At 33.2% G+C, this 23,159-nt stretch overlaps 1 pseudogene; it reads left to right on the top strand.

Annotated features, from left to right (window-relative positions):
• Positions 1-3,039: 3,039 nt before the first annotated feature.
• Positions 3,040-15,969, top strand: LOC149580646 (3-dehydrosphinganine reductase TSC10A-like; annotated as a pseudogene).
• The last annotated feature ends 7,190 nt before the right edge of the window (positions 15,970-23,159 follow it).

Here is a 23,159-nt window from a genome sequence, read left to right as displayed (position 1 = left end):
GATAGAGTAACTGAGAGAGGGGGGAGTGGGGGGAGGGGATTAGTTACCACAAAAAAAAATCCATTGATCCCTTAGATGTCTTATAAAACTAGTTACTTTTGTCACTTGGTAACCATACAAAAATGTTGTAACTCGGTAGATGCAGTGTATGTTAACTTATTACTAAACTTTAAGCATTCATAGCTATTAACATGCATGCATAAAAGAAATAACATGAACACAAGAGACACCAAATTTAATGTGGAAACTCAATATGGGAAAACCACCAAGTAACTAGCTACTAATTTTCACTCTTCTAAAGTGAGCTTTGTTAACAGCCAAGCTAGTTAAAGGTTACAAAACACACTATTAGGTGTGACCTTGTTAGAGGATTTAATCACCCTTTTAGGAGTGGCCTTGCTAGAGGACTTTAGAAAAATTCAAAAGAACTATCACCTTGTTAGAGGATTTACAAAATGGCTATTAAACCAACTCTGTTAAGAGATTTAGAAATCATTGCTATAATGATGAGCAAGTAACAATGACTTGACCTAAATGAGATGCAACTGAATTGCTGATACAAATCTTTGTTTTGTTTCACTAGATCCTCTTTCATTGAATACAACTTTGCTACTCCTCAAGGATATCTTATCCTTCTCCAAAATTCGTTCACACTTTCCTCTTCCTATAATCAACACACTTGCATGCTCACTCATTCATACTGAATTCACAATTTGACCTTTTTATTTATACCTTACAAATTATCAAGTTGGCTACAATTACAAGCTACAATTATCAATAATCATTACCTTTTTTGGCTACAATTATTACATAAAAAAATTAAAATTTATTTCTCAAAACAATGAAATCCTTCATTGGCTGACCTTGCTCGGTAAACACTGCTCCAGAAATGATTTCCAGTGTTAACCGACTGAAGCTCAGTGAACACTACAAACTCTTCAAAATCTTTTGGAGATTTAGTGAACTCAGTAAACATTGACTTTCCTTTGCTAACCTTGTGATCTTGGTTACCATTGACTTCTTCCACAAAATCCTTCGATGCCCAAGAGAGATCGGTAGACACTAAAATTTGTTTTGTTGACCAACTAAACTTGGTAGACCTTGTCTGCCAACTGACATGACATTTGTGTAACATCAAAGACAACACTCAATTGAACAATTGTATCTAACACACATTTATTTTCAATCTAAGATAAACATTCACATTTCTTTTAAATCTAACATAAATGAAATTAAAAAAGATACCAAGGACATACAATAGAGACATTTTAAAAATCTAAATTATGTTTTCAAAAAGTTAAACATGTATTTGAGAGACACCAAACTAATCTTGTATTAGTGCAAGTCCTAATTAGAATAAACATAATTTTTCTTCTCAATAGTCTAGAATTGAAAATTTATTTTTGTGCATATATTATTAAGATTTCTTAGAATATTAGATGCACATGATTTTACTAGAGCACATAGCATGATGCATTAGCTACACTTACTTTCATCCACTATTAGATAGTTGACTCCACACCCTCTTTAGAATCTATTATCAATGGATTATAAGAATTTTTAAATAACCATATAAATTGACATTAGCCAAATAAAAATTCCACCTCTCTCAAATAATTAGAGTTATTACCCCTCTTCAATGCACATGCCTTTACTTGTACTATATATACAAAACTTGTTTCTTTTATATTCATTGAAAAAAGTAATGTGAGTATTAATTGAGGATAGAATTTTTTTCTTTTCAAACATATATTGCCAAGGCTTCCTAGACAAGTTAATTAACCAGGTTCTTATGAGAACATGTACCATCATGCATTGGTTACATATGCCACTCTCACTCCTTTTTTTGATGGCTAACTTTCATGTCATTTCTAGAATTTAGTATACATTTATAATAATCAATACTCTTCCCTTGTCAATGGAAATACAACTATATAAATTGGTGTTGGCTAAGTAAAATTCTCACCTATTTTAAACACTTTGAATTATTGCTCATCTTCAATATGCATGCATTTATTAGTACTCTAAGAATAACACCCACCTTTATTGTATAATAACTACAGTAAGTAATGCAAATATTAATTAATCTCATTGAAATAATTCTTTTCATTCCATTACTTTAAATCTTGATTATTTTTAATCTATATAATTTAATTTAATTCATAAAAAGCATAAGCTAATCAAACTTATATTTATACTACTAAAATTTAAAATGTAAACAAAATTATATCAATTAAAACAATCCATCAATTTCTTTAACATCAGAAATGTAAATAATCTACAGTACTCTAAAATTACTAAGAGTTTAGTGCTTCTAAAATTACCAACACTTTAATGCTTCTAAATCCATTCAAATAGAGCTAGCTAGTTTGGAGAAGCTATAGCTATTAGCCTCTCTAATATTCAAATTATCAATCCCTTTTCAAAGCAATCAAGAGGTTTTTTGACCAATATTAAAATAGTTGAATTTTGATAGTAATATTACAATATTAAAATATCTAAATTTCTTTAGAAACTAAAGACAATGTGAGAACTATGTGAGCAAGTTAGATTCCACTTCTTGGAGATTGACCAAGAGCCACAACAAGCTAATCCATGTCTGCTAGGCTACTATCTCCAATTGTGGATTATCTCCTCTGCTCATGAGGCCATCTTAATGCAGCTTATTCTAATATTTTCTAAAAGATGACCCTCCTTATTAAAGATCTCCAATATACATGCCCCATAGATTTACGAAAACTCACATTTCTTGTAAATCTCACATAAATGAAATAAGGGGAGAAAAAATAAAAAACCATATTGAGAATGAATGATAAAAACACTGTAAAAAACCTAAATTGGTTGTTAAAAAAGGTTAATGTATGAGTGACACCCCAAAGTAATATTCTTGTCATGCCAATGTCAAGTGCTAGCCTTCATAAAAAAATGTTCCACCTAATGCAAGGAGACGACATAGGAATTCATAGCTAGGGGAAATATAAATAACTCTTTTTGGAATCAAATGATCACAATATTCCTTATTTCAACTTCATGCATCAAATGAAGATCAGTTTCATGACTCCATTGCCATGGCTGCAATCTCTAGAGGGGAAGCATGTTTTGATAAAAGGTGGATCAAGTGGGGTTGGACTTGCCATTGCCAAAGAGGCTCTCTCTCAAGGAGCATTCATCACAATTGTAGACATAAGCTCTACTAATTTGGAGAAGGTAGAACAAATTCTTTCCAAAGATGGTGAAACGAAAAATAAAATATTAACCAAGGTTTAATCTCATTCCTTCATTTTAAATTTTATCTTTAGACCTAGAAATTTTGATATCTAATCTGTTCTTGAATTTGAATAGGTTGCAGATGTGGGTGTTTATGAAACATTGACAAGGGCAATAAAAGAGTCTATTGAATGAAGGGTTGTTGATGTGCTAATCTGCAATGTAGGTTGCACTTCTAGATGAGATGAGTATTGAAGATGTGCATGTCATGGTTCAAACTAATTTGACATGAGTTGTGAATACTCTACATGTGGGAATGGAATTCCATTGATGAAGCAGAAGAATCCCCAAACACCCATGTCCATTGTTCTCATGAATTTCTAGTTAGGAATGGTATGTTACTACCAAAACTATTTGTTTTCTTATTTTAGAGTTCTTAACCTTTTCCAATTGTTAATTCTATTAAGAATAATAAACTTTTTGGTTGTGTTGTACTATTGACAGTATCTTGTGTACAATAGTTTTGTGTATACTACTACCAAACATGCTCTAAAAGGACTTGGAGAAAATCTTAAGATTGAATTGATGCCCTATAAAATTCAAATCAACTTCATTTTTCCAGGATATGTTGAAACCCCTATGCTTTATTACTATAACTAGCTCTAATTTTCTCTTAATGAGAAAGAATAAACTTTATTATTATTATTATTAGCTCCAAGACTTTTTTGGGGATGATCTAAGAAAAGGCATATTTCCTATCTGCATGCTTATAAGCAGGAAGTTTGTATCATGACACTATTTGAATAGTTTTTTTTTAAAGAGATTGGTGCATATCATGACCATGTTTGGGTACATTTGGTTCTTTTGTGAGATTGATGCAAAAATGATTTTTAGGCTTTCATAGTTCATTATAGTGGAATTGTCTTATTCATCAAAACATATTTCTTATTCATTAATATTTTTTCATAACAAAATTTGAAAGAGGTAGTGGTGAGTTTGGTTAATTACTAGTTAAACCAAATTGATTACAATAGAAAAATACTAAAAAGATAGAAAGGTTCAAAACCATAGACTTCAAAAAATCTCAAATGAATCACAATAATTAATAAAAAATTGTGAGAAATGATGGTGCTCACAACACCAACTTTCACTTAGCAAACACTATTGCCAAGTGCCAATTTCACTCAGCACGTGAAGGTGCTGAGTGGCAATTTTTCTCGGCACCAATGGATGCTGAGTGGCAGGAGGTGCCTAGTCAACTCAGCACAAGAGGAAGCTAAGTGAACTCGACACACAAGGGAAATTTGACACAAAAGATGCCAAGTGAGCTCAGCAATGTGGTTGTTGAGTGAGCTCAGTCACCACTATAGGGTGGAGCTCATTAATAGAGGATGCCAAGAGGACTCAGAAAAAACATTGAAGAGTATGTTCGGTCAAACACTAGACTCAGTGGGTAATATATCATACTACCATTAAAACGTAGAGAGCCAATGGATGAAGCTTTCAAACATGAACTTATCAAATGCAAAATATTATGCAATGAAGAATAGAATAGGGGAACACCAAGGATTTGTATGCCTGCTTGCTTGCTTACTTTCTATTCAAATATTATGAAAATATTACAAAATTTGGGAGCATTTGGCTTCAACTAGAAAACTCTAAAAACTTCAAACTCATAAAACCTTAAAACTTTAAACTTGTAGCTCTAATGGCTCCATATAATAACACCTAGAGAAATCACTACTTCATAGGTCAAATCAAACAATGAACTTATAAAATAATCAAAAGGATCCAACACGTGCAACTACAAACATGAGACTGGAACTTCCTTCTATCTTTTGACTTGATCTGCTGATCAACTTCTTTTCCTCTCTGCTATGCAAATCTCTACTCTGATCTCCCTTTTCTTCAACTCTTTAAATGAGACTAATTAATTCCTTTTGTCTCTTGCCAAAAATATTTTCCCTCTCAAATTTCAAACTCACCTACCTGCAATCAAGTCTCTGACAGATGTGCAATTCGTTAGGGTGGTAGGTGGGCATTTGGCTCTAGGGGCAAGCATCTATAGCATTAAATATTCCAACACTCCCCCTTTGTCCCAACCCAAAAAAAATAAGGATCGCACTTGATCCAAATCAACTACACCAATACACTCTCTTAGGTGTACAAAACTTCCAATGCCTAATGGCTTTGTGAAAATGTCTACTAGCTGCTGCTAAGACTTGCAAGATTCTATTTTGATATCCCCACTCTCCACCAACTCTCTGATGAAGTGATATCTGATCTCTATATGCTTGCTTCTACCATGTAATATTGGATTCTTAGACAATGCAATTGATGAGATGTTGTCACAATAAATTGTGGTTCCATCCTCTTGCCTTTCATTGAAATTTGTCAAGATCCTCCTTAGCCAAATAGCTTGACATGCTACTACATTTGTTGCAATGTATTCTGCCTCTACTATAGATTGAGAAACAATAGATTTCTTCTTGGATGCCTATGAAATAACACTTGATCCCATATGGAACATGTATCTATGATGACGGGCCACACCACCCGTACCAACTCACAACCAAAAATGCAACAATATGGAGATAGAGAGAGATGACAAAATGCTTCATAAAAATTCCATTAATACTTGAAATTCATTAGAAGAGCTTACAATTCAAGAACTTCTATTTCTCCAACTTTCATTAGAAGAGCTTCCATTTCTTCCGCTTGATTACAAATGATAATAGGCCTTTCTTAAATAGGCACTTCTAACCCAAGACATTACAAACACAAGCAATGTGGGATAAAAGGTAAATACAACTACCTTTAAATAAATATTAAATTCCCACCCAAATACAACTAAGCACCCAACAAATATTAAATGCATGATTTAAGGAACTTTCCACAAACTTCTAAGATGCCACCTACACACCTCGATTAATGGAATGACAACTATTTTTATTATTTTCTATTTATGCCACCCATGCACCTTGAAAATAGAGATTCCTCTTTTCTCCACTTTTCCTATTTTCTATTTTTTATTATTTTCCTTCCATTTTCGTCACTTTCTCTCTCCTCCACAAAATTTTTTTTTTTTTTTTTTTTTTCCCTTTTTTTTTTTTTTTCCTCTTTTTTTTTTTTTTTTTTCTAATAATTTAATTTTCCCATGTAAGATGCTCCTGCATCAGACTCCCTTGGTAGATAGAAAAGTGTGTCCCACACTTTAACGCCAAAAGAAAGATATACAACCATCTTCATCTTCACCACAAGCTACGACCTCAATAGGGACAAGAAAAACCAACATGCAAATCTTCCACATTTTTTTTTTTTTTTGCTGATGCATGATGCTCCTGCATCCGGCTCCCATGGTAGGAAAAATTTTGTGAATATGGATTCACAAAATGAAGTAGCCATTGTTGACAGATTTTTTTTATTTTCCTCCAACACATAGCTGGAACAAGTATCCGATGCCGATATATTTCCTTCTTTCTTCTTTTCCAACACCTAGTCGGAACAACTGTTTGCTGCTGAAAATACTCCTTCGCAATGAACTCTATCCAAGTATAACTCTCATCCTCATCCAATCTTGTTGAATTAATCACACCTGTAATAAATCCAGCAACACCATACCAATATTCCTTTGCATACCACACATGACTAACAAGATCCTCATGCAAAAAATCATCAATATCTTTTAAACTCATATCAAAGACAACATCCCATGATTCATAAGAATTTACCTGTTTGACATCTTCATCTTTGCTTGCCTCTTTTATGTCATCAACAATGCACGTAACTACTCCACTTGCTTGATCTCCAACTAAGGCACTATACTTCTCCTCCATTGCTGCAATCTTCAAATCATCTTGATCTACTTCAGGTTCGTAAGTCTTGTCATCTTTATGCTCTTCCTCTTCTTGTTCATCTTCTTCAACTTTAGGTTCGCAAATGATTTCCTCTTCATCCACTTGCTCTTCCATTGGATCATCTTTCTTTTCCACATCCAAGGAATTATCAACATCTCTTTTCTGGTGACATGCTCTTTGTTTCCGCAACTCAGCTTCTAATTCATTCACTTGCTTCTGTAAATCAACTAGCAATGATTGTTGATTTCTTGCTCTAAATTTCTCAAGTCGAGGAATCCTTAGAATCCATCCAATCACAAAAGTCATCTTCTTCTTTCTCTTCTCCATAATCAAGTCTTCAGAAGACAAATCTCATCCAAAACAAGAACCTCGTGCAAACTGCCTCACAGTCGGCGCTCTGTCTACACAATCAAGAACTTCTTCACAAACTTCACCCAACTCAAGGTCCTGGTGCAAACTGCCTCACATTCGGCGATCTGTCTGCACACTCAGGAACTCCTGCTCTGATACCACTGATGACGGGCCACACCACCCGTACCAACTCACAACCAAAAATGCAACAATATGGAGATAGAGAGAGATGACAAAATGCTTCATACAAATTCCATTAATACTTGAAATTCATTAGAAGAGCTTACAATTCAAGAACTTCTATTTCTCCAACTTCCATTAGAAGAGCTTCCATTTCTTCCGCTTGATTACAAATGATAATAGGCCTTTCTTAAATAGGCACTTCTAACCCAAGACATTACAAACACAAGCAATGTGGGATAAAAGGTAAATACAAGAAAAAATTAATAAAAAAAAAATTTTTGGAGGAGAGAGAAAGTGACGAAAATGGAAGGAAAATAATTAAAAATAGAAAATAGGAAAAGTGGAGAAAAGAGGAATCTCTATTTTCAAGGTGCATGGGTAGCATAAATAGAAAATAATAAAAATAGTTGTCATTCCATTAATCGAGGTGTGTAGGTGGCATCTTAGAAGTTTGTGGAAAGTTCCTTAAATCATGCATTTAATATTTGTTGGGTGCTTAGTTGTATTTGGGTGGAAATTTAATATTTATTTAAAGGTAGTTGTATTTACCTTTTATCCCACATTGCTTGTGTTTGTAATGTCTTGGGTTAGAAGTGCTTATTTAAGCAAGGCTTATAATCGTTTGTAATCAAGTTCAAGAAGGTTCAAGAAATGGAAGCTCTTCTAATGGAAGTTGGAGAAATAGAAGCTCTTCAAGACAAGCTTTTCAAGTGTGGTGCGTACATGGGGGGCCACACCACCCGTACAAACTCACAACCAAAAATGCAATTATATGGAGACAAGAGAGATGACAAACAATGCTTCATAAAGCATCCATTAATACTTGAAATTCATTAGAAGAGATTACATTTGAAGAGCTTACAATTCAAAAACTTCTATTTCTCGAACTTCCATTAGAAGAGCTTCCATTTCTTGAACTTCTTGAACTTAATTACAAACGATTATAAGCCTTGCTTAAATAGGCACTTCTAACCCAAGACATTACAAACACAAGCAATGTGGGATAAAAGGTAAATACAACTACCTTTAAATAAATATTAAATTCCCACCCAAATACAACTAAGCACCCAACAAATATTAAATGCACGATTTAAGGAACTTGTCACCTACACACCTCGATTAATGGAATGACAACTATTTTTATTATTTTTCTTTTTTATGCCACCTATGTGCCTCGAAAATAGAAATCTCCTTTTCCTTTCTTTTCTCCTTTTTATTTTTTTAATATTTCTCCTCTAATTTTCGTCACTTTCTCTCTCCTCCAATTTTTATTTATTTATTTATTTTTTTTTTCCTCTCTCTTTTTTTTTTCTAATAATTTAATTTTCCCATGTAAGATGCTCTTGCATCAGACTCCCTTGGTAGATAGAAAAGTGTTTCCCACACTTTAATGCCAAAATAAAGATATAGAACCATCTTCATCTTCACCACAAGCTTCCACCTCAACAGGACAAGAAAACCAACATGCAAATCTTCCACATTTTTTTTTTGCTGATGCATGATGCTCCTGCATCTGACTCCCATGGTAGGAAAAATTTTGTGAATATGGATTCACAAAATGAAGTAGCCACTGTTGAAAGTTTTTTTTATTTTCCTCCAACACATAGCTGGAATAAGTATCCGATGCCAATATATTTCCTTCTTTCTTCTTTTCCAACACCTAGTTGGAACAACTGTTTGCTGCTGAAAATACTCCTTCGCAATGAACTCTATCCAAGTATAAATCTCATCCTCATTCAATCTTGTTGAATTAATCACACCTGTAATAAATCCAGCATCACCATACCAATCTTCCTTTGCATACCATACATGACTAAGAAGATCCTCATGCAAACCATTATCAATATCTTTCAAACTCATATCAAAGACAACATCCCATGATTCGTAAGAATTTACCTGTTTGACATTCTCATCTTTGCTTGCCTCTCTCATGTTGTCAACAATGCATGTAACTTCTTCACTTGCTTGATCTCCAACAAAGGCACTATATGTTTCCTCCATTGCTGCAATCTTCAAATCATCTTGATCTATTTCAAGTTCATAAATCTTTCCATCTTCATGCTCTTCCTCTTCTCGTTCATCTTCTTCAACTTTAGGTTCGCAAATGATTTCCTCTTGATCCACTTGCTCTTCCACTGGATCATCTTTCTTTTCCACATCCAAGGAATTATCAACATCTCTTTTCTGGTGACATGCTCTTCATTTCTGCAACTCAGCTTCTAATTCATTCACTTGCTTCTGCAAATCAACTAGCAATGATTGTTGATTTCTTGCTCTAAATTTTTCAAGTCGAGGAATCCTCAAAATCCATCCAATCACAAAAGTCATCTTCTTCTTTCTCTTCTCCATAATCAAGTCTTCAGAAGACAAATCTCATGCAACACAAGAACCTTGTGCAAACTGCCTCACAGTCGGCGATCTATCTACACAATCAAGAACTTCTCCTGCATCAATCTAGAAGTGCTCTTTCTATCATCTAAACTTCTAGCCCAATCACTATTTGTGTAACCAACCAACTTGAGATCATTTTTTGTAGTATACAAAATTCCAAATCATTTGGTACCATTTACATACCTTAGGATCCTCTTTCCTGCTTGCCAATGGGAATCTTTTGGTGTTTCCATAAATCTAGAAATCAAACTTATTGCATGTATTATGTCTGGCCGAGTTGTAGTCAAATACATCAAACTTCCAACCATGCTCTTGTATAGTGTTGGATTCACTCTTTTGCTGCAATCATCTTTATTTAACTTTAGACCTATTGCTGTTGGTGTTGGGGCTACCTTATTGTTCTGCATTTTGAATCTCTCCAATATCTGCCTTGCATACTTTTCTTGAGAAATGAAAATACCATCATACATTTGTTTTACTTCTATGTCTAGAAAATACTTCAAGAGACCTAAGTCTATTATTCTAAATTCATTTTTCATGGCCTCTTTGAACTCACCAATTAGAAAATTGTCCTTTTTGGTGAAAATTAAAGCATCAACATACAAGACAACAATCAACACATTACTATTTTCTACCTTGATGTACAATGTGGGCTCACCATCACTTTTGCTAAAGCCATTTCTCATCAAATATGAGTCAATCCTACTGTACCATTCCTGTGGAGCTTTCTTGAGCCCATATAGAGCTCTCTTCAATTGATACACCTTGTTTTCTTCACCTACAACTTCATAACTAGGTGGCTATGCCACATACACTTCTTTCAATACACCATTCAAGAAGGTGGACTTCACATCCATTTGATATACCTTCCATTTGTGCTAGATTGCAATTTCTATGACAACACACATGGTTTCCATTCTTACAACTAGGGCGTATGTATCATCATAATCTCTATCATACTACTACTTGTACCCCTTGACCACTAAATGTGTCTTATGCTTATCTATTTTTCCTTTAGCATTGCACTTGGTCTTGTAAACCCATTTCACTCCAATTACTTGTTTCTTGGGAGACAATGTAGTTAGCTCCCATGTCTCATTCCTTTCAATGACATCTATCTCCTCATCCATGGAATTACACCATTTCTCCTCTTTTATAGCTTCCTCAAAATATATTGGATCACTATGAGAAAATAATACAAAATTTACACTCTCATCATAATCTTCCTCATACCTTTCATCTTGGTATATCTCCCTTAGACTTTTAGTCTTTCTTGGAAATAGGGAGGTGAGAGTGGGATCTAAATTTTTAGTATTGCTAGTGCTACTATTTTGCATACAAACTCAGGGTTGTCTTGATGTGCTTAGAGCTATTGCTCGACATGCTAAGGGTTGATTCCCTTTTTCCTTTTATCTGCAATCTATATTTTCTACTCCATCTTGTTGTTAATCATCAATTTCATCTTCTTTCTCTTCAATAGTAGGCACTTTACTTGAAGTTCTTGAGGATTCATCTACTGAGCCATCCCATGATTGATTTTTAAGATATTCCACATCTCTTGAAATGATGATATTCTTGTCAATTGGATCATATAGCCTATAGGCCTTTGATTCTAAGTTTTACCCTATGAAGATGCACTTTACACCTTTTTCATCAAAATTTTGTCTTTTTTCCTTAGGCACATGTGCATATACTACACATTTGAGCACTCTCGAGTGCTCAACTATCCATCTGCCCCTTGACCAAGCCTCATCAGGTATCTTGTCTCAAACTGATTTTGTATGACACCTATTTATCAAATATACTATTTTTGCTACAACCTCTCCCCAATATTTAGTTGGGAGTCCCTTTGCTTTCATCATACTTCTAGCCATTTCAACAATGGTCTTGTTCTTTCCCTCAGCCACTCTATTTTTTTGCGGAGTATAACTGGCTGTAAGCTCTTTTCTTATGCAATTTTTCCTACAAAAATTTACAAACATATTGGAGGTATACTCCCCTCCTCTATCTGATCTAAGGACCTTAATATAGTGTCCACATTCTTTTTCAGCTAGGGCATTAAATTCAACAAGTGTATCAAATGCTTCAGATTTTTTCTTCAAAAAATACACCAATGTCCTATGACTGAAATCATCTATGAATGTCACAAAATATGTACTCCCCCCAATAGAATTAGTTTTCATAGGGCCTACCAAATTAGAATGCACCAATTCTAATGGTGCTTTAGCCCTTCTATAATTTATAGAATTAAAGGGAGACCTATGTTGCTTACCCAATATGCAAGCCTCACACTTGTCATATGAATTTAGAATACTTGGCAAACCATTTTCCATTCTTTTCTTTGACAACAAATTTAAACCAACAAAGCTAAGATGTCCATACCTAAGATGCCAAAGCTTGGAAGGGTCTTTAATCACAGTCCTAAGAGCTGATTGCTGGTGTACTACTGTACATGCATTCTTGGGAGGTGCAACACTGACTTGAGAAGAGAAACATGTCTCTATTCTCAATGGGAATATTTGATTCTTTGTCATTTGGACTATTGCAAGTAATCTATTACTCTCATCCATCTCATGAATGACACATTTGTCATTTTACATCAGCACCTTGTATCCATTTTGAATGAGCTATCCAACACTCATCAAGTTGTGCTTCATACCGGAGGCAAAATACACATTTTGTATCTCCTTCTTCTCACCTTGCTTGGTGTAGACCATAATAGATCCTTTACCCACTATGAGAATGGTTCCATTATTTCTCTTCTTAATTTCAGACCTAAAAGTCTCATCAATGAAATAAAATAAACTTTCATTACCACTCATGTGGTTGCTACATCCACTATCAAGGTACCATACCTTAGGGCTTCCTTCTTCACCAATGTTACACATGATGAAGGCTGTGGGATTATTTGCATTTCCCATGTTCACATTAGCCACATTCACATTCTACTTTAACTAATCACCCTGTTTCTTCTAGAATTCACTTGCATAATGCCCATACTTATGATAGTAGTATCATTCAACATTGCTCTTATTGGAGTTGTAATTCTTCTTACCTCCTCTAGAGCTATTTTGAGAGGTTCTTGCTCCCTCTTGGTTGTTTTCTCATCCTGAGCTTTCTGCACCTGTATTCCTTTGACCATTCCTTCCATGACCTCTACTTCTTGAGCCTCGACCAAAACCATTTCTTCCTCTCCCCCTACCTCTTGAATTCTCTTGAGCCTTGAAAGACCGCTCTTGGAAAGTTGTTGATCTATTTATCTAGTGCTCATGGGTTTGAAGAGTTCCCATCAACTCATCCATGGTTAGTGTGGTGAGGTTTTTTGCCTCCTCTATGGTGATGATAAGATTGTCATATCTCTGAGGTAAACTCCTCAATATATTTTCCACAATCCTCTGTTCATCATATTCTTCTCCATTTGACTTGAGCTGGTTTATCAAGGTGGAGACTCGTGAGTTAATATCTACAATAGGTTCATTGTCCTTCATTTGAAGGTTCTAAAAATCTCTTTTGATCATTTGTAACTTTACTACTCTGACTTTATCAATTACCTTAAAGTTCGTCTCAAGGATGTCCCATGCTTCCTTTGCATAATTTGTTGTTGCAATCTTCAAAAAAACTGTCTCTGTCATTGCTGCCTCAATCAAACATAATGCATTTGCATCTTTTCTCCTTGAATCCTTCAACTAATTCTTTTGATTGTTAGTAAGGGCAGCATACTAATTTGGGTCTATCACATTATTGAACTTATTAATCACAAACTCCCACAAATCATTTGCAACAATTATGGTTTTCATCTTCTTTGCCCATGTGTCATAATTTTTTCCATTAAAGGGCGGTGGCTACTACCATATCTTTCCTGCATCTCCTGCCATGTCAAATAACCTAGAAAAAAAATGCCCTAACTCACTATGGATGTCGGGCCTCAAAGCTTTGATACCATATGAGAATTGACAGTGCTCACAACACCAACTTTCATTCAGCAAACACTATTGCCGAGTGCCAATTTTGCTTGGTATGTGAAGGTGCCAAGTGGCAATTTTGCTCAGAACTAATGGATGTTGAGTAGTAGGAGGTTGTTGAGTGAACTTGACACAAGAGGAAGCTGAGTGAACTCAGCACACAAGGGAAATTCAACATAGAAGATGTTGAGTGAGCTCAGTCACCACTATAGGGTGGAGCTCAGTAATAGAGGATGCCAAGAGGACTCAACAATAATAGTGAAGAGTGTGTTTGGTTAAAGACTAGGTCAAGTGGGTAGTATATTAGACTACTATTAAAATACAGAGAGTCGTGGGATGAAGCTTTGAAACATGAACTTATCAAATGAAAAATATTATGCAATGAAGAATAGAATAGGGGGACACCAAGGATTTGTATGCCTACCTAATTACTTGCTTTCTATTCAAATATTATAAAACTATTACAAAATTTGAGAGCATTTGGCTTCAACTAGAAAACTCTAAAATCTTCAAACTTGTAAAACCTTAAAACTTTGAACTTGTAGCTCTAATATAATAAAACCTGGAGAAATCACTACTACAAAGGTAGAATCAAACAATGAACTTACATAATAACCAAAAGGATCCAACATGTGCAACTGCAAACATGAGATTGGAACTTCCTTCTATCTTTGACTTGATTTGTTGATCTACTTCTTTTCCTCTCTACTCTGCAAATCTCTTCTCTGATCTCCCTTTTCTTCAACTCTTCGAATGAGACTGATTCATTCCTTTTGTCTCTTGCCAAAAATATTTTCCCTCTCAAATTTCAAACTCACCTACCTGCAATCAAGTCTTTGACGCATGTGTAGGTCGTCAGGTTGGTAGGTGGCATTTGGCTCCAGGGGTAACCTTTTGTAGCATTAAATATTCCAAAAAAAATGTAGTTATGTATGTGCAAATAGTTGGAGGTTATTATTTATGAAAGAGTGAGGGAAAGCCTTTTTATTATTTATGTAAAAGTGATTGTAGACTAGTATATTGTTAAGGGAAGATTGTTAGATCTTTTTGATATAGAAGTTCATACAGTTACTAATCAGAAAAAGTGGTAATACATGTATAAATTGTTGGAAGATGTCAACTATGACAAATGTGAGTAAAAATTCTTGTTATGGATGTCAAAGTAATTGTTTACTAGTATATTATTATAAAAAGATTGTTACATCTTGCCATTGATATAGGAGTTCATACAATTGTTATTCTAGAAAAGTTGTAATATATGTACAAATCTTTAAAAATTGTCATTTATCACAAAGATTTGAAAAAAATATTATTACAGACATCAAAGTAATTATTTTTGATGTTTTAAAAAGCAACTAGAAGGGGGGCTGACCCCAAAGTACAACAGACTGGAGCAGAGGATAGTCACACCCCTATAATTCAACCTATGTCTTTTCTAGACACCAAAAACATCTTATCCACCAAGAAAAGATCAATGTAATTATTAGTTACTATATCGACAAGGAATTATTGTTAGATCTTATCATTAATAGAAAATGAAATAGTTTTGATCACTATAATTAACTTCTTATGCCCATTAATTTTCTTTACAGCTTTAGAAAAATATCTTTGGTATGTTCAATTAATTATTTCATTCTTTCTCATAGTTTTTCTTATGTATACAAATGGAATTTGATCTCATTTTGTTGTTACATTTTCAATTTGTATGTAGGTGGTGTGCAAGATAACAAAGAGCTCTTGGAGTTGGGTAAGATCATAGCTTTTTATGATCAAAGTCAAGCAGAAAAGTCGAAGCATGTTGCAAAATATACATTAGAAGGAATAAAGAATAGGACATTTCTTATCACAAGAAAATTCAACGGTCTTCTATTATCTACAATATCTATGGACCTATGCCTGTAGAGACATTTCGAAGGGTTCTAGTTGAATTGATACTATATATTCCCAATAGAATCTTCACCTTATTTGCAACTTGTTATATTTATTATGTTGTAAAAGATAGAAATTAGAAGAAATGAAAAGGTCACATAGAGCATTTCTTGACAAGGAAACACAAATCTAAATTTTGTGTTTTATTAGTTTTATTTTTCAAAATAGTAATGATGTTAGTAAAAAAGGTACTTTGGTCTTGATTCTTAGTTAGTCTTTTAGTCTTTTGACTAATTGTTATGTAGTTGATGTAGTTCTTTAGTTTACTTTGGTATTCCCTATCTTACTGATAGTCTTTTGAGTGTCTTTTATGAATGTAATATTTTTATTTATTAAATATACTATTCAATTAAAAAGGAATACAAGGTGAAAGAATTAAAAAGGAATATGAGGATGAAAGAGATTAGCAGAAATAATATTATTTATTTCTTATATTTATTGGCAATTGATCTAAAGAATTCTCAAAAAGATATCAGTAGTAAGATAATTGGTCATATTTTATAGTTGATTTATAATTAATTTAGCTAATTGTCTTTATAATTAGAATCAATTTAGTGTAAATGGTACTAAAGTATTAGATTTTTTAGAAAAATCAAATAAAAAATTAATTTGTTCTAAATTTTACACTTACATTAACAAATTATAAACTTACATTGACACATAATAAATATTGTAGATTCCTTATTTTATTAAGGAGTTAGTTATATCACATTAGGTATCCATTGTCTAATTCAGCTTTATTTGTGTAAGTTTAAATATTTGTTTTCTATATGTATGTCATCGTGATATTTTATTAGTTAGTATCATAATATTTAGTTGATATTTGCAACAACATATAAGGCTTGAAAAGGAGGAAAAATATATTGGAACGAGGAAAATCTGCAAAAGAAGAGTTTAAAAGAACCTGCAAAAACCAAAATTCATTTTTGGTTTTAATATAAAAGCCATAGTTAGTTTGTTCAAAAAATAATTGAAATAAGTTTATTGATAATGTTGGTAATGTTGGAGAATAGTTATTCGAAAAAAGTATTTTTCTACATACTTTATTTGAGATGGAAAATATGGCTAGAATATTAGGATTAATGATTCTTATTTTTTGTGGAATGAGTTTTTCTTATTGGAGTATAAGAATGTAGGCTTTGTTAAGATCTAAGGATTTGTGGGATGTTGTCACCAAGGCCTTTTAGAAATTTAAAGAGGCAAATGTGTTATATGTATGCCGTGTGTGCAACAGTTATTGCAAATTTTGACTTTCAAATTAGTTTTTTGGAGCCCTATGTCATGAATCTTATATTATATATATCCAATACATATCATGTAACCTAGATAATAATGTTGCTGATGAATAAAGTAAAGAAGTTAATTACTTATTCTAACTAACTCTTATACCTCTTTTTATGCTTTGTTCTTAATCTTACTTTGTTTATTGCTCTACCATTGTACTTTATTTGTTAATACTTATGCATCTATCACACACTTTTCTGTCATTTTGTTTGACAACTAGTAAATTAGATCTAGGTTGGGTTAGCTTGAAGGAGATTGAAAGTTTTCTTTTGGTGAACTAGTAGTGTACTTATCCTACACATACATTAGGATAATCAATCATGCTTGACTTACAAAGATAGAAGTAGCTACACTAATAAAGTCTCATTAGACACATTTTTATTCGAGAAAATTAAGAATTGCAAGTTGTTGATCTTGAAAAGTTAGAATAACTTTGTGAATTGTGTGGAAGAGAATTGTTTCAAATAGTGAGTTATTTTTGAAGTGAGGAAAAGAGAAAGAAAAAAGTGGAGTGTTGTTGATACAGGAGCATCTTAGGTGTAAAGGCAATCTTACATCACCTAAAACTATTTTTTGGTTTGTCTTCTTCAATATGGGTTATCTTAGTGCAAAATTGTTGTTACTAGAAGCTTGTGATTTTTAGTAATTTTGGCATAGCCTATTTTAAAATATATTTTAAAAAATTGATATTGGGAGAAGGATATAAAAGCTTTGAACTCAAATTTGTAGGCTTTAGAGACCCCAAAAAGGGGTCAAACCTTGGGTAACCTAGCTTACATGAAGTAGACAATGTAGAGAAATGTGTGGCATTTCCAAAAGTGGCTTATAATAGCCAATTAGAGAAATTGGCAATGATTTATTATCTCTAGAAGTTGTATACCTAAAATGAATGAAAATAAATTTCCTTCAAAATTTATTGAGTTCTAAAAGTTGTTTGGGCCTACTCTAATATACTAAATTAGGAGTAATAATGTCTTAGGGTTTGTCGACCTCAAATTTTAGGATTGAAATCTCAAGAACCTTTTTGAGAAGTTAAAAATTGTCTATCTAAGGAAGAATCATAAGGTTAGATAAGATAGTTCTAGGGTGTTGGAAAGATTTAGGTAAGGTATTAAGAGAGGGGGGTGAATCAGTACTACACAAATTATTCACTTGTTCAACTTTCTCAACATAACCTAATAGTCTATAAAATTACAAGTATGTTGATATCCTCTATTTTAGTAATGGTTGCACTGATAACTATTTGTAATGATAGCTAATAAAAATAACTTGCAAGTAAAACAAATACATAAAACACATAACATAGTATTTGGTCTCACAAAAAGCCCTTGGTCAGAGGGAATAACTATGGTGAGGATAACACCCACAATCTCATCATTGCAATAATAAGATGTTCAGTTGGGAGCTTACATTAATATCATGTTCAAAATGACTTCACCCTGTTACAAGTGACTAATACCCTATTAGGAGAATTGAAAGAGTTATTAAATAATACTCTATTTATAGATTTATCCCACTTACACAGTATCCACTTGGTTAAGGGATTTACAATAAGTTCCTCAAATAGAGCTCCAAAGTCATGTTAGAGACTACTCAGTTAAGGGATTTCACAATCTTGTTAGTAAACTGTTAGGAATAGAACATGAAATTTTACCTGTAGTTGCCTTCCTCTAATGCTTGATACGTCATTTATGCTCCTTCACTTCTTTTATGTACATGCTTCTTCTCATTTCTAATTACCATATAATTCTTTACTCATACTCATACTCTTTTCATGCACTCTCTATATATCTGATCCTATACTTTGATCTCTTTTATTATCTACTTAACCTAATTTTGTATGTTGTTGTCAAATTAACCTAATTAGGGTTTCATAAGGCTTCGTCATAAATCTTCCATAGGCCATTGCTAACTTCTCATGTTGTCTCTAATAAAAAAATTTATATTCATCCCTTTACCCTAATACCCTGTCATTATTATGATTATCTGCTCATATTTGTTGATAAATATTTTAGTTTGCCAATAGTGTTGAGATATGATGGAAAAGATCATTGTTGAGAGAGATTAATAAAAGAGAGAGATTGTTGAAGAAGACTATGTGTTTCAATCATTATTTTGTCACTGATGTCAAACCTACTATTTGCTAGTAAGACAATTGCTTATAAGATTCGAGTACTATCACTTAGTTGATTGATGAAGTGGATTTGATCAAAAGATGTAACAATAGAATCTAGAGGAAAGGTTGAGTTATGATTATGTAATGAAGTACAAGGATCATTTAAGAAAGTGATGACATGATGAAATAATAATCTACTTAAGTTTACAAAGGTTGGTTACACTAAGAAAGTTTAGAAGAACAAGTTACACAAAGTTTTTCTATCAAGTTTGACTAACTAGATAGTATGTACCAAGTAAAGTCAGTGCAAGCAGAGCAAAAAATTAGTTGGAGCTAAGTAAAAGTTCATTCTATTGTATGTCAAGCAAAACTGTTGATGCTAAGTAAAGTTTAGTTGATGCTGAGCACCAGTAAACTTTAGTAGGTGATGAGTAATTTCATAGTGGATGTTGAGAAATGTAGTATGTGTTGAGCATCAGAAGGTTGATAATTCCGAGCTACTACATTATTTAAAAGATCAAAGATTTGATGAATCTGAGCCAACAAGTTTGTTTTCTTGAATTTTGTGAACCAGGTAGAAGATAAGGTTGATGAGCTAGTGGTATAGAATTTAAGGTAAACCATTTTTAGATGAATTCAAATGGATTCTAGAATTTTTTTAAGAAGAAATATGAGATATGAGCTAGACACATTGTATCCTACCTAATCCATCTAAATCCTAATTTGGATGATGGAAAATGAGTAGAAAAATATCTTAATTTCCTATTTATAGGAATGGTTGGTCATGAAGCAAGGTTTTCATGTGCGAGAAACTAAGGGAGACAAGGAGTCAAGGTTTTGCTTCATCAAGTAACCTAAGAGAAGAGTCTTCAATGGCATTTTAAGAAAGAAGGCTTAAGGAGATGAATGCTTGAAGGGTGAACAAGCTATCAGAGCTACAAAGTATGAAAGCCAAGAAGAACTGAGAATTGAATAGAGATCTATTATATGCAAGAGAAGTTGTAAGTTGTATCAAATCAAAGCCTTACTATTACTCTCTAGAAAAATTGTATTAGTCTAGGGTAAATCCTTTGGATTAAGGTTGACCTAATAGTCATTTGTAAATCCTTTAACTAGGTGGCATTCCAAGTGAATGGCCTAAAGTCCTCTAACAAGGCTCACTCCTAATAGGGTGATTGAAATCCTTTAATAGGGTCACATTTAACAATGTATATTATAACCTTTAACATGGTTGGCCTTTCACAGAGCATCACTTTAGAAGAGTGAAAAAGAGTAGGATGTTACTAGTGGTTTTTCCCAAATTGGGTTTTTGCATAAATCATTTTGTCAAGTGTGTTGATGAATCTGTTATGTTTCATACTTTACATTTATGCAAGTTGATTTGATAGTAACCTACAAGTTTTAGTGATTGCATAATTGTATGGATGCATGCATGAGTATAAATGTTTAATAGGTTCACTAGAGATGTGAAAAGTTTTATTTATACATCTGGACCTTGGATAACTAATTCAGCCCCCTAGTTATTCTAAAGTATTCCAATAATTGGTATCAGAGTCATATGCTTAAGAAATCTAGTTTGAAAGCACTAGAAGCACAAAGATGGAGATGTCTAAAAGAGAAGTACCCATGCTTAATCGAGATAACTTTTCTGCATGGAAAAGTTTGATGAAGCCACACCTTGGAGGACTTGGAGATCATGCACAATCTACCATTTTTGTGGAACATGTTGATCCTGATGGTGCCCCAACTATTGAAGATATGAGGAACAAGAAAGAACATAATTAGGCAATGCTAGAGATTGCCTCTACCATAAGTTATGCCAAATTTGATGATATCAAAGGTCTTGACAGTGCAAATAAAATGTGGGATACCCTCACTACCATCTATGGAAGAAACACGAATGTTCTTAGAGCCAAAGCTGAAAGCCTCATAGGTAAGTTTGATGAAATGAGAATGGAATAAGGTGAGAATATTGCTCAATATGTTGAAAGGATAAAAGAAGTTGTCAATGTAATAAGAGGAGCTACTTGTAAGATATATGATGATACTGTACTAAGAAAAGTTTTGAGAACATTGTTACCTCTATATGCTATTAGAGTTTTTGCAATTCAAGAACTAAGATGTATTCTAGGGTATAAGCTATCACTTGAAGGACTAGTAGGTAGACACATTGCCTTTGAGCTATCTAACTTTGATAATTACAAGGTTGAAAAGATTGAATCTGCTTTCAAAGCTAGTGTCATTAAAAGAACCTGATGAGAAGAAGAAGAAAAAGAAGAAGTATGTGTCTAGTGACAGTGATATAGATGAGGAGGATGTTGAACAAATTGAAGCACTACTAGCAAGAAGATTCCAAAAAGGTAAAAAAAAGTTCAAAGGTAAGTTACCAATCATTTATTTCAATTGTAATGAGGTTGGTCATATTGCTACTAGGTGTCCAAAGAAGAAGAACTATAAAAGTTGTGACAAATATAAGAGTAGAAAAGATGAAGAAAACAAAGATTACAAAGACAAAGGCAAGAAATCTTGCTACATTGTTGAAGAGAATGATTATGATGAACATGATGATGAGGTGGTATATGTTTCAATGAAGGATGAGTTTCATGAAGATGAGGCAACTACACTTGTGACTTGTGTGAACAAGAATGATAGATGGATCATTGATAGTGGATGTTCATATTACATGACTGGAGAAAAAAGTAAGTTCATTATCCTAAATTGTTATGCTAGAAATAGTGTAAGATTTGGAAATGATGCACCATGTTTGATAAAAGGAAAAGGTTCTATCAAACTCACAGATAAGATTTTATGTGACAATGCTTACTATGTTGAAGGACTTAACTATAATTTTTTGAGTGTGTCACAACTGAACAATTTGGGATGTAAGGTTGAATTTGAAAATAAAATTGCTAAGATAGATGACACAAATGGGAAATTTATTGGAAAAGGTGATCAAACTAGAAGTAATCTATTCTATCTTGATATAGAGGATGCTACTTGTCTTGTTGTAAAATTTTATGATGTATGGCTATGGCACAAGAGGTTATGTCATGCTAATTTTGATAACTTGGTTAGTATTAGTAACATGAAGAAAGTTAGAGGTTTTCCTAAGTTGAAGAAGCTTGATAATGTAATGTGTAAACAATGTCAGCTAGACAAAATAACAAAGTCAAGTTTTAAAAGTAAAACTTATACCTCTAAAGAAATACTAGAGATTGTTCATACTGACTTGTGTGGACCAATTGATGTGCAAATCTACAAGGGAGATAAGTAAATAATGCTATTTGTTGATGACTATTCTAGGATGATGACAGTTATGTTTTTGAAATAGAAATCTAATGCTTTCCAAATGTTTAAGTGGTACTTAGCAAGAGTTGAAAAGGAAAAAAGTAAAAGGCTGAAATGTTTGAGATCTAATAGAGGAGGAGAAATCACATCAAATGAATTTGAGATGTTCTGTAATGAAAAAGGAATCAAAAGATAGACATCTGCCCCTAGAACCCCTTCACAAAATGGAATAGTTGCAAGGAGAAATAAATCTATAAGGGACTATGATAGAACACTCATGATGGAGAAAAATGTTGCTTTGAAATACTAGAGAGAAGTACAACTATCTATACGTTGAATCGTGTGCAAATCAAGAAAGGTACTCATTCAACACCTTTTGAACTATGGTATGGATACTCAACCGATGTAAAATACTTTAAGGTATTTGGAAGTAAGTGTTACATTATTAAAGATGTTAAGAATCAAAAACGTGATGCAAAAAGTGAAGAAGGTATATTCCTAGGTTACTCCACAAGAAGTAAAGCTTATAAGTGTTTGAGTACTAACACTAACAAAATTGTGGAAAGTGCAAATGTGAACTTTGATGAATAT

This window comes from Cupressus sempervirens, chromosome 1 (assembly GCF_028749045.1).
Source record: "Cupressus sempervirens isolate cs-2001-9-10 chromosome 1, ASM2874904v1, whole genome shotgun sequence".
NCBI lineage: Eukaryota > Viridiplantae > Streptophyta > Pinopsida > Cupressales > Cupressaceae > Cupressus > Cupressus sempervirens.
This window is presented reverse-complemented; position numbering and strand designations above follow the sequence as displayed.